General features: G+C 35.3%; 1 pseudogene; it reads left to right on the top strand.

The window, feature by feature from the left end:
• The first annotated feature begins 9,339 nt into the window (after positions 1-9,339).
• On the top strand, positions 9,340-10,032 carry LOC122745722 (annotated as a pseudogene).
• The last annotated feature ends 2,694 nt before the right edge of the window (positions 10,033-12,726 follow it).

The following is a 12,726-nucleotide window of genomic DNA, read 5'->3' as shown; positions in this document are numbered from 1 at the left end:
CATTTCTCAAACACATAGAGAACTGAGTCAAATTTCTTAAAATAAGAACCATTCCACAATCGATCAAAAGATATGAAGAGTTTTCAGATGGAGTAATCAAAGCTATCTATAACCATATGAAAAATTATGCTCTAACTCTCTATTCATTAGAAAGATGCAAGTCAAGACAATTCTGGAGTACTATATCTCATACCTTTTGGAATTGATGATAGGACAGCAGAGGAAAATGGCAAATGCTGCAGGGGATATGGGTAAAATGAGACATTAATATGTTGTTGATGGAGTTGTAAAATGATTAAAACATTCTGTAGAGAAATTTGGAACAGTGACCATGCATACACTTTGACCTAGCAATACTCCTACTATCTAAAATAATATAATAAACAAACAAATTAATTAAAGGACATATGGTACAAAAATATTTATGGCAGCCTTTTTCCTGTGAAAATAACTTGAAATTGAGGTAATGTTCTTCAATTAGGGAATAGCTGAAGAAATTATGAGATAAGATTATGGTGGAACAACACATGTACAAAAATATTTATAGATGCTCTTTTTGTGGTGGCAAGGAATTGGAAATTGAGGGGCTTGCCACCAAGTGGGAAATGGCTGAATTATGCTATAAGAAATCATGAGCAGGTGGATTTCAGAGAAACCTGGAAGGACTTGCATGAACTGATGATGAATGAGATGAGCAGTAGCAGGAGAACATTTCACACAGTATCATCAATATTATGTGTTTATCAACTATGATAAACTTGATTCTTCTCAGCAATACAATGGTCCAAGATATTTCCAAAGGACTAATGATGGAAAATGCTCTCCAAATTCAGAAAAAAAAAGAACTGTGGAATATGGATGCAGATCGAACCATACTATTTCTTTTAGTTTTGATGGTGTTGTTTTTCTTCTTTGAGGATTTTCCTTTTTGCTCTGATTCTTCTCTTATGACATAACTAATGCAGAAATATGTTTAATGTTATTGTACATATAAAACCTATATCAGATTACTTACTGTTTTTGGCTAGGGGGCGAGGGAGGTGAGGGAGGGAGAAAAATTTGAAAATAGAAATTTTATAACAACAAATGTTGAAAACTATCTCTACATGTAACTGGAAAATAATAAAACACTATTATAATTTTTTAAAAAAAGAAATGATGAGCAAGATGCTCTCAGAAATACCTGGACTTACATCAACTGATGCAAAGTGAAATGTACTGTATACAAAGTAATAGCAATATTGTAAGATGATCAGTTGTGAATGACTTTGCTATTCTCAGCAACACAATGATCCAGGACAACTCTGATAGACTTCTGAAAAATGTGATCCATCTTTAGAGAAAGAACTGATGGTGTCTGAATACAGATTGATGTAATAATTCCTTTAGTTTCTTTTTCTTAAGCTTTTTTGGTCTGTTTTTTCACAACCTGACTTATATGGAAATGTTTTGCATGCCTACACATGTATAACTTATTTTGAATTGCTTGAGTTATTAAGGCAGGGTGGTGAGGGAGCAAGAGAATTTGGAACAAAAAAATTTTTAAATGAATGTTAAAAAATTGTTTTTACTTGTGATCGGGGAAAAATAAAATTCTGAATAAATAAAAAAGAGAGATTACCTAGTTCACTTGACAATCTGTAATGAGGAAACTGAGACTGAGAGGTTAAATCACTTGCTTGGTGTAATAGTGGCAGAGCCAGAATTTTAACCCCAATTCTAAAACTATGGATCCTGACATGTTACTAATGTTATCATACCACCTCCATGAAATCAATCAGCCAATCAACAAGCATTGAGATATTATTATGTGTCAGTCACTAAGCTAGATAATGGGTTTCCAAAGGCCAGTATGACAGTTCCTCCCCTCAAACATTCCCCAGGGAGAAATAGTGATTGCACCATATAGTATGTATTCATGATTTTGGGGGGATAATTAAAACATAGGCAAAAGAGAAGGGGAGAGAAGGGATATCTGGGGTTGTTTAGATATCCTAAAGACCTTGGGAGATCAGAATTAGAACTGAAATTCAAATACTTTCTCAGCAAACTTTCTTATGTCCCATTCACCTTTCTTAGACTTTTAAATTCATTCTAATATGTAGAAAATACACATTTTAATGATTTAATCCTAGTTTTTGTCTCCTTAGAATCCCATACTTTTCTAGTATTGTCTTTCATTGCTCCAAAAAAAAAAAGAATCCCCAAAAGTATTTGCATCAAAGAAACTAAATGTTAAAGTGAATAGTGTCAATCACCAGACTTTCATTGTGCAGCTGGAGCCCCCACCCCCGAATCACATGGAAAACTCAAAGACAAGCCTACAGTCTAGGTACTCTAGAGAAAAATCTGCTCATATGCCATCAAGATATAACATGAATGGAAATGAGCTTTTTACTGTGGATTCTTTGGTCTCCCATCAAAAAGACCCTACTTCATTCTGTTCCTCTAAATTAAAATAAGCATTGCTGTCTATTAATGATTTAGTGCTCTGGGTGCTTCAATTTTGAATAGTCATTTGTCAGTGATGTCTGAGCTGGAGTTTTTACTTGGGGTTAAGCATGAGATGGAAAAAATAAAAAGCACAAAATTAACTTGAGAATTTTCAAGTTTAGTGGTTTTGAACATTTTTAAGGTACTGATTTTTTCCCCAAAGAAGTAAGAAGAGGATTGTTTATAAAAGTAGACTATAGTTCACCCATGCAAAATATTTTAATATAGGTACAGTTACCAGTATAAATTTAAGTCTGTGACAAATTCTCTGACAAGGTACTAATGTGAATTGTAGAAGAGGTACTGTAATCAGTGTTTTATTTTTAAGATGGAATTCCATAGGATCAGTCTTTTATTCAAATTCCATGGATGAAGTTTTCCATTTCTCCTTTAAGTGACTATGGAAGAAGATATAATCCAGACAGGTTAGTGCCTTCATTATTTCTTTAGGAAGTTGAAGTTTGATGTGTACATGATTTCCTTCATCAAATTATTTGCCTTTAGAAATAGCACTATTTCTTCCATTCTTTATTTTGTAGGGCTTCATTATCAAAGCTTGGCCTGACATTTTCCGGATTAAAGATATTAAATTTGTCTTTTTCAACCATCTGGGTTAATTCATGTGCTAAAACCATCATTTGTAACTTTGTCCTAATTATATTCAACTGTACATTATTCAGTACCCCTAATAGTTCAATTCCCACTATTTTTCTGCTTTCCTGCTTTAGACAAATTGTATCTTTGCTGAAATAATCATAATCATAATCATAATAACTAATGTTTATATAATTCTTACAATATGCCAGGAACAGTACTAAGTACTTTAAAAATGAATGTGGTTCAATGACCTTAAGATAGACATGCATGCCATAAAGCAGGAGCCCCCTTTAATAATACCTGTCATACCTGATTTTTTTTTCCTTTTAACTAACTCTCTATTCTTCTTCACAATAAAGGACATCAATAATGAACTTTTCTATTCCTATCTCTCTAACTGCAGTTTGTCAAGCTTTTTCCATTGCCTTCACCTTCACCTTTGCTCTGTTCTTTTCCTTGCTTGCCCCTCAGACATTTTCATCTATCTGCCTTTGTTAATGTTTTGCTGGATTTGTGTAAGCCATAAACCACAATTCTGAGTATGTGATTAATTTATTTTAAATTTAGTGACATATGTCATTTTTGGAGAAGCAACTGTACTTTACTGATACAGCATTTGTGTCTTTTTTCTATTAGTTCAGTATTCTAGTCAATTAGTAATCTATAAATAGCATGAAATAATACCACTGTTCAACTGCCTCCTAGTCTCAGTTCTTCAAGCTTCTCCAAAAACATAATGTTGCTGACTGCTCTGATATACAAAAAAAGCATAACTACACCACCCACATTCGCAAATAACCAATTACACTGATTACTTGTTCAATTCAGGTCAAAATTGTCCTTCTTATTGTTAAACGTTCCCTGGCTTCAATACAGATTTCTTCACTTTCTGTTGCTTTCACTATTCATCTGACTGTTCCCTCTACTTGTCTGGCACAGACTTCATCCCTGCCCTTTCATGCAGTTTTGCCCCTGTTGGTACAAACGATTTTTCCTCTTGAGGTTTTGCCTAGTGGAAAACTTTTCTGTTAGAAAACTTTTTATCAATGATCCCATATAATTTGAAAGACTGTTCAGTCCTTTTTGTATATCATATTTCTTCCTCCAATTTTATAACTTTCATTTTAATTATTTTATTGTTTTACAATTTATTTTGTGCACAGTTTGCTATAGAGTAATATATATATATATATATATATATGTATGTATGTGATATGGTGGGAAAATGAGGTACGGGTTGGGGTTGGGGTTCTTGGGAATTCCTCTTTAAAGAATTACACGCTCTTGCACACAAAACTTAGTTAGAGTAAGGTGATAGTTTATTTAGGAACAAGGGAAGGGAAGGGTGGGGGGAGGGAAACCATGAAAGAAATCCTTGGACTTTTCATGGGGAGATTTGGCATAAAGCACATGGCTCAGAGGTACCAAATCTCCTCGAACAGGAGATTGGAAGGTACTTTTATAGAGGCCTGATGGGGGTGGCCCATCATCTGCCAGTGAAAAGTTCCTTTAGTGAGAGAGGACCATCCCCCACTGGTGGTAGCTAGGGGAATTGGGTGAAGAGTGGAGGACCATCCCCCACTGGTAGTGACTAAAGGAATTGGGTGAGGGGTGGCTACAGATCCCTCTTCAGAACACAAAGGCCGAAGCCAAACCCAAACTTATCTCCCCAGGGTAAGGGAGACCAGAATGAAGGGTAGGAATCTGAAGCTAGCTCAGTCCAATTTGGTTCAGCTTATCTCTCTAGGTGTTATCTGTCCTCTGGTTTAGTTTCTCAAGGAGAAGATTCCTTGGTGTGCCCCAGAGAACTTCTGGGGTGCTCTGCACCCCATGACATATGTGTATATATATATATGTTATATTTGTGTATGCACATTGTCTGTGAAGCCTATCAGTTACTTAACTTTTTGAGTTTGTCTCTCAGTGTCTTTCTCTTTCTTTCTGTCTTTGTATGTCTGTTTCTTTTCTGTCATTCATCTATTACATCTATCTAGCATTAGCCATTTTTAATGAGGAAAGCACTGCCACATACAAGATGTGGATTTTCTTTGTGAACAGAAAAGACTGTCTTAATAATTTTGGCAGCATGATTAATATCAAAGAACAACAATTTTACTTTAAAACAGTTTTCATACATTCCATTTCACTTTTAGATTTAAAAAAAAATTCATAAAAAGACAAAGACGTGCTACCCATGACATGAATCAATCCTGCTTTGGCCTCTCAAATACAATATTCGACTTTATCTTAAACCAGGATTGTTAATGCTTCAAAGTTAAGACTTTTCTGGGGGTAAAGAGAAAAAAAAACAAAAACATTATAAATACATATTTAAGTCAGCCAATCAAAAAGTTTTATTTTAATTTGTGAAGTCAAAGTGCCCAGAAATGTAAAAGAAAGAGACTTCTCTTGCCTTTCCTGGAACCAGGTCATTTTATGTGGTAAGGAAAACACCTATCTGTCCTTCAATACCACCACCCCCTTTTTATGGAAAAAAATTCTGAAACTTTGTTCAGGCTAATTAAAATTCTTATTAAAAAATACTATGGTTACCAAATCATTTTCAAGCTTCAAAGGTTTCTGGTCTCATTTTACAAATATAAATCTTTAAATCTACCTTCCACTGCTCCCATATATGCACTAGTCTGGAATGTCCTATCTGCTTCCTTCCGATTATCTAAATCCTACTCATGTTTTAAGGTCAACCTCAAGTTCTATGCCTTCCAAAAAAAAATTCTCTCAGCCTACATTGGTCTTTTTCTGTCTATAAATTTCTATTACACTTGTGGCAAGACCACATAGTTGGTTATTAGTATTTCTGTATTTGCTCTCTGTGCATTGGCTCTGTCTGTCTAATTAGATTGCTAGATCATTGACAGAAATTCATATGCTTTTCTCGTGTCCTCCACAATATCAGGCTAAATATATGGTGCTCAATAAATACTTCTTGTTTAAATGACATTTGGGGGTGCCGGAATCTAGGGTTGTAAAGCAAAGAAATTCATTTTGGGCAAAGGAACCAGAAAAAATAATTTCTTGCATTTCCTTGGGTGACCAAAAGTGAGATATTCTGCTTACCCATGGTTTATTTTGATTTTATTTTATTAAACTCTTTTCACTAACAAAGACAGTGAAGTCTCCACATACAAATGCTAATATCACATATGCAGGTTTGCTTATAAACAAAGAGGAAGTGACATTAAAGAGTACAAATGTAAGAAAATCAACTGAAAATGGACTGGACCAAGGATGCATAACAGGAGTTCATGTTAGAGGTTATATTTTTTTTAAGTTTATCATCACAAATCCTCAAGTAATTTAAAAGAGAGGAAGATAGCACAGGTGTGGAAAAATAACATCATTAAAAATGTGAAAGAACATTAGTAACTATGTAATACATATTTTTCTATATATATAAAATTTTAATGATAATAATTTTCACATGTGTTGAGAGCATACTTGATGAAAAAAGGAATAGGCAAACTTTAAAAAATGGTATCTTTCCCTTCACTATAAGCTGGAAAATGCACAGAATTACAATATCCTACTGGATATATTATTTGTAATATGTTATTTAGTAAAACAAAACACAGCCTTAAAAAAACTGTTCTCTAATAAATTGTCTCCTATGATTTTTTTCAGAATTATGCAAGTTTTATTAAAATATAAAACAAATTAAATAACCTTGTTTGACTATATGCTCACCAAAGTTACTTATTTTTATCATGGAGAAGACTCATAAGAGTCCTATTCAAAGAGAAATTCATTTTGGATGGTAAGAATATTCATATGTACCTATTTTCAGAAAACATTGTACTAATTGTATTAAGTTCAGACAATTGCAGTTTCCTAAATGGGATCCAAAATCACTCCAGGGTTTGGTCTGGCTACACAAATGGGAAAAATCAACTGAATGAAGAATATCTGTTGTCTAGATGGTGTAACACAGTTGGACAGACAACCTATTGGGTATTAGTAAACATATCTTAACAATTCAAATGGACAATGAGTTGGTCCAAGAGTTATCAGGAAATAGACAGAAGACATGATTTCCTTTGGGAAATTGCAAAGTTGTGTGCATATATGTGGTTGCTGATTTGTTTTCTTTCTTTTGGTGATTCTAATATTCTAACTGAAATGAATGCAGCACAAAAGCACAGTAGATGTAAAGCTGGACTTGGTTCCAATTCTTGGTTATGTGATTACTGTTGTTTCCACTTTATGAATTGATGGCACAGATGCAAACTTCATGTATTAAAAAATGGAAAAAGTAAAACCATTTCCTTATGAGTTATCCATAACCAAATATATTGTTCTCATCTAGTTCTTCAAATAAGTCTACATTTGTCAAAGTGAATCATATCATGTAAAAGATAAATATGGTATCTTGTATATAGTAGAAAAAGCAGAAATGAACAGTGCCATAACTCATAGAAACCAAAACATGAGTACCAATCCTTCCTTAGCCACTTAATACTTATGAATTCTGTGCAAGTCAGTTTCTCCCAGCTTTATTTCCTTCAGCTGTAAAAGGAGAATAATGAAGAATTTATATATATATATATATATATATATATATATATATATATATATATATACACACACAGACAGACATGTAGCCATACAAATATAAATGCAAAATACATATAAGATATTTTAATAACCATAATATTCTTCAAACATCATCAATAAATACAATTATCCTAATAATATTTTATTCACCTTTGTGATAGTGTGGTATAGTAAAGCTGTGAGTCTTGGAACACTAAGGCATCCAAGAAATTAAAGAAAAGCATTATCCAAAAGTCCTTGAAGTAATATGTGGTAAGTGTTGGTAGAATGCATCATGTTAAAAAAATTACAAAGAAGCACGACCAAATATGCCATCAAAGGGATATTTCTATTAAAATGGACAAGTCATAGGGCCAGCTAGGTGGCACAGTGAATAAAGCACTGGCCCTGGATTCAGGAGGACCTGAGTTCAAATCCAGCCTCAGACACTTGACACTTACTTGCTGTGTGACCCTGAACAAATCACTTAACCCTCATTGCCCTGCAAAAAAAATAAAATTAAATAAAATAAAAATGGACTGGTCACATGGTAAGAATTACTAAAATCTAATGAGAAACATTTATTTTCTACTGGTACAAATGTCACCAAAAATAATCAAGCCTGAGTAGCTTGTAAACTGAATTATTGATCATAATGTTGTTTGTTCTTCATTTAAAAAAAGGACCAGTGGCATCACTGGGTAATACCTTGACTTGCATGTGCATTGGATTTATAGTAGGCAGAGTTGCTCATTCATCAGCCTCATACTCTCTTCTAAAATCCTTTATGTCAAGTGACAAAAGTCTAGATGGGGGCATCTAGGTGGCACAGTGGATAAAGCACTGGCCCTTGATTAGGGAGGACCTGAGTTCAAGTCTGGCCTCAGACACACCTGACACTTGCTGTGTGACCCTGGGCAAGTGACTTAATCCCCATTGCCCTGCCAAAAAAAAAAAAAAAAAAAAGTTCAGATGACTGGGAATAGCCCAGAATGCAGTGGATGACTTTGGCATCTTTGATATCTGAGCAAGCTCTAATCACTTCACACTGCCTTCATGGACATTGGAACAAATCAGTTTTATCTGCTTATTGTGCTGGGCGAAGTTTTCATATGCTTTGGGGTAGACATTCCTCTTTGTCACCAGTAGGTTTGAAGCTTATCAGTTACCTTCTGTCTGGTTTATGCCACCAGCCAAGATAATTTTATTAGGTTGTAACTGGTGAGCATACTACAGCTTCTAGAGCCACATGTAAGAGCTGGGTGACAGGTGGACACCAAAGGTGGATGAGCAGCCCTGAAAAGGTCTCAGCAAGTCTTTGCACCAGAGATACTAGTCTTCCCTAAACACCCCCTATGCTTTGTCTATGAGATTACAGGTTTATTTACAAATTTGAATTTTCTCACTTGGAAAAAGGGATAACAGGTTTATAAAATTTTAAAAGGTAGCATGTGCACAGTGACTCACTAAGGTCATCTGATGAAATCCTTAAGGACCCACTCTCTCACTTTACTGCTTAGTACATGTATTCTTAAAATTATGAAAAACTTGCATTCTGGGGGCAGCTAGGTACCACAGTGGATAAAGCACAGGCCCTAGATTCAGGAGAATCTGAGTCTTAAAAGAACTTACATTCTAGACATGGTGGTAAGTTGAAAAACTGTCCTCTGGGGCTGCCCTGGGCAAGATGGAAGAGCCATGTCCTCTTCGTCTGTGGTGGCTGGTGGAGTGGCCCTACGCTGCGATGGCAAGAAGCTGGTACGCTCGCCCAGAGGGCTGCACATGGTCCCTGACCGCCGGGCCTCTGCAGCCCCTTTAGCCTTGACGAACTGCAGTGGGTCCCGGACAAGGATTGTCCAAAATGTATACAGTGTGACATCAAGTTTGACTTCCTAACCAGAAAGCACCACCATCACCACTGTGGGAAGAAAATACCCTTACCTCAGGTATGCTTTGTGAATCCTGTATGACAGTATGCAGAGTGTGTGCTTCTGTCTCAAAAAGAAATGGAGTTTTATGATAAGCAACTCAAAGTGCTCATGAATGTAGCTATTTTTTGTGTGAAACTAGGAACAGCAGAAAAATCTGAATTGATGGTTTGTTGCCTTTCTAATAATCAGAGATACTTGTTTCTGGTTAGAGATAGGCATTATGAAATTGAAATTGCTCACATTTCAACTGTACCAATACTTAACAGAGGGAGTTACTCCTGAAGGAGGCACACTCCAGCCACTGGCATGCTTCTCCAGTAAAAAGAGCCAGGAGCTCAGGATGTGACCCAGATGAAGGTCACTGCCGACAAAGTCTGTAACTAACAAAAAGCAGTCAGTCACCTTGTTAGCAGCCATGCTTAAGGCAGCCAAACTCCTCTATGAATCCCGGGACCAATGATCATGGAAGTGGTTGAGAAGCTCTATGAAACTTCCTGTATGTTCACAATTGATTACTTCTGTAAGTGCTGATAAATGCAATCAAAATGTTTGGAAAAACCTAAGTGTTCATTGATATAGTTCAACATGTGTGCAGTTTATTAATGCTTTAAATGGAGCTTCACATTTGACTTTGTATTCTTTATCTTATTGGTACTTAGGGGCTAAAGGAGAATCTCACCCATAACTACTGTTAAACTGTCAAGTATTTTTAGCATAATGTATCCAATGTTTATATAATACATACTGGGTTACTATAGAGTACTTACTAGTAGGTCATTTCAATGTCCTCTTTTTTTTTTTTGCATTCTTATGGGAATAAATCACTCAGGATTTTTGCTTTATATTTGGAGGTGAAATGTCCTGATGTCAAACTATCCATTGCCAATAAAACCTTCCTTAGATTGTTTTATACAATGTTCTTTTACAATGTCACTAACTGGACTTAAACAAACTTTTGATAGTTGCTAAAAGTTTGCAGCTTTTATGGTCCAGGTTTTATAGTTTTCACTTGATTAACATGATCGCATGGCAATTTGTGTATAAAACATGATTAAAAACTATTTTGTAAAAAAAGAACTTACATTCTACTAGAATGATGCTATCTATATTCAGATATAAAATATGTTAAAAGTAAGAGATTGTTCAAGGAATATATGAAAAGGGAGAGGACAGAACTCAAAGAGAATGAATTATGCAAATCTTCTTAGGATAGATGGAGCATGAGCTTAACTTGGAAAAAGGGCAACCAGTTAGCACAAGAGATAGAGCACCAGCCCTGGAGTCAGGAAGACCTGAATTCAAATCTGGCCTCAGACACTTACTAGCTGTACACCCCTGGTAAAGTCACTTAACCCCTATTGCCTCCATGAAAAAAGAAAGGAAAGGAAAAAATGATAGGGAACTTGAAAAACAGAGACAAGTAGGGAGCAAATTTAAACACAAAAAATGTATGGGAATGGAGTCTAAAGGGTGTTGGTTGTGAGGAAAACTGGATTCTTGGTCTTAACTGCACTAATTAGATAGATGATCTCTTGGGTAACTCATCTCACCTTTCTGGGTCTCATTTCCCTGTTTTTAAAATGAGAAATTAAACAAGATGGTCCCTAAGGTGTCTTCTCATTCTGAAATTTTATGATTCTCTAACAATACCCCTCTAAATTTCTTATTTACTCACTTAGCATGAAAAAGATTACACCGAACTTAGAGAAAGGACATTGTGGAAATCCAGGAAGGAGAGAAATTTTCCACTAATAAATGTAGCAGAGGACAAAAATTTTAAGGCAGGAATTAAATTAGGCATGATCTCATGGGGTGTATGGCTTGATTTAGCATTTTTCATTTCAGTTATGGTTATAAGAAATGTTTGGAGATATAATGACCCTTTTCTTCCATTTCAGGGTCTCCTTTAGACAAAAAAAAAGAGAAACATGCTAAAATTTGCTAACTGGAACCTATTCAAAATTTGCTAACTAGGGTCAGTTAGGTGGCACAGTGGATAAAGCACTGGCCCTGGAATCTGGAGGACCTGAGTTCAAATCTGGTCTCAGACACTTGACACTAGCTGTATGACTCTGGGCAAGTCACTTAACACTACTTGCCTCACACACACACACACACACACACACACACACACACACACACAAATTGCTGAGTAGAAGCAATTAAAAAATCACATCAATGGCAAACCTATTCAAACATACTGCAGGAGTTATGATTGTTCATCTTGGTTTTTTCTACTATATCATATTGATCTTTTTGCATAATATAATTCATTTTGACAGACCTATTGGAGTGATCAAATAAAATCAAGATATATTTGGTTGTGGAAAACACATAAGGAAATGCTTTTACTTTTTTCCATTTTCTTGATATATGAAGTTTATGTCTGTATCATCAAATATATAAAATGGAAAGCTTTTCAGGTCCTCAGGAGTATAGACTCCATAGAACCAATAGTAAGAAAAAACCAGAAATCACAGAACCAAAACAGAACAAAAACCAGAAAGAATATTACAAAGTCTTAACTATCAGTGGCAATTATAGATGTCAAAAGATATGATTCCTAAATTTCTCTGTTACTCATCCAATATATGGAAATCACAGAATTTTTTTAAGTGAGGCAATTGGGGTGAAGTGACTTGCCCAGGGTCACACAGCTAGTAAGTGTTAAGTGTCTGAGACTGGATTTGAACTCAGGTCCTCCTGATTCCAGGGCCCGTGCTCTATCCACTGCACCATCTAGCTGCCCCGAAATCATAGAATTTTGAAGAATAATTTGTTAAAATAAAAATGGGGGCACTAGGTGGCCCAGTGGGTAAAGCACCAGCCCTGGATTCAGTAGGACCTGAGTTCAAATCCAGCCTCAGACATTTAACACTTACTAGCTGTGTGACCCTGGGCAAGTCACTTAACTCTCTTTGCCCCACAAAAAACAAAATTAATTTAATTTAATTTAATTTAAAAAAAACATCTTGGGGAAAACAAAAAAAGCTAATTTATATGATGACATTAAAACTAAGAAAAACTCACCTAAGTAAATGTAAGGGAGGTTAATTTGTGATATATGGAATCCCAAATGAGTAACATCATCAAATGCCATGAAAAGTAGAAATCACTAGGAACAACTTTGAGAAGCTTGATAAAAATATACTAT

The sequence above is a fragment of the Dromiciops gliroides genome, chromosome 3, assembly GCF_019393635.1.
Source record: "Dromiciops gliroides isolate mDroGli1 chromosome 3, mDroGli1.pri, whole genome shotgun sequence".
Taxonomy (NCBI): Eukaryota; Metazoa; Chordata; class Mammalia; order Microbiotheria; family Microbiotheriidae; genus Dromiciops; species Dromiciops gliroides.
This window is presented reverse-complemented; position numbering and strand designations above follow the sequence as displayed.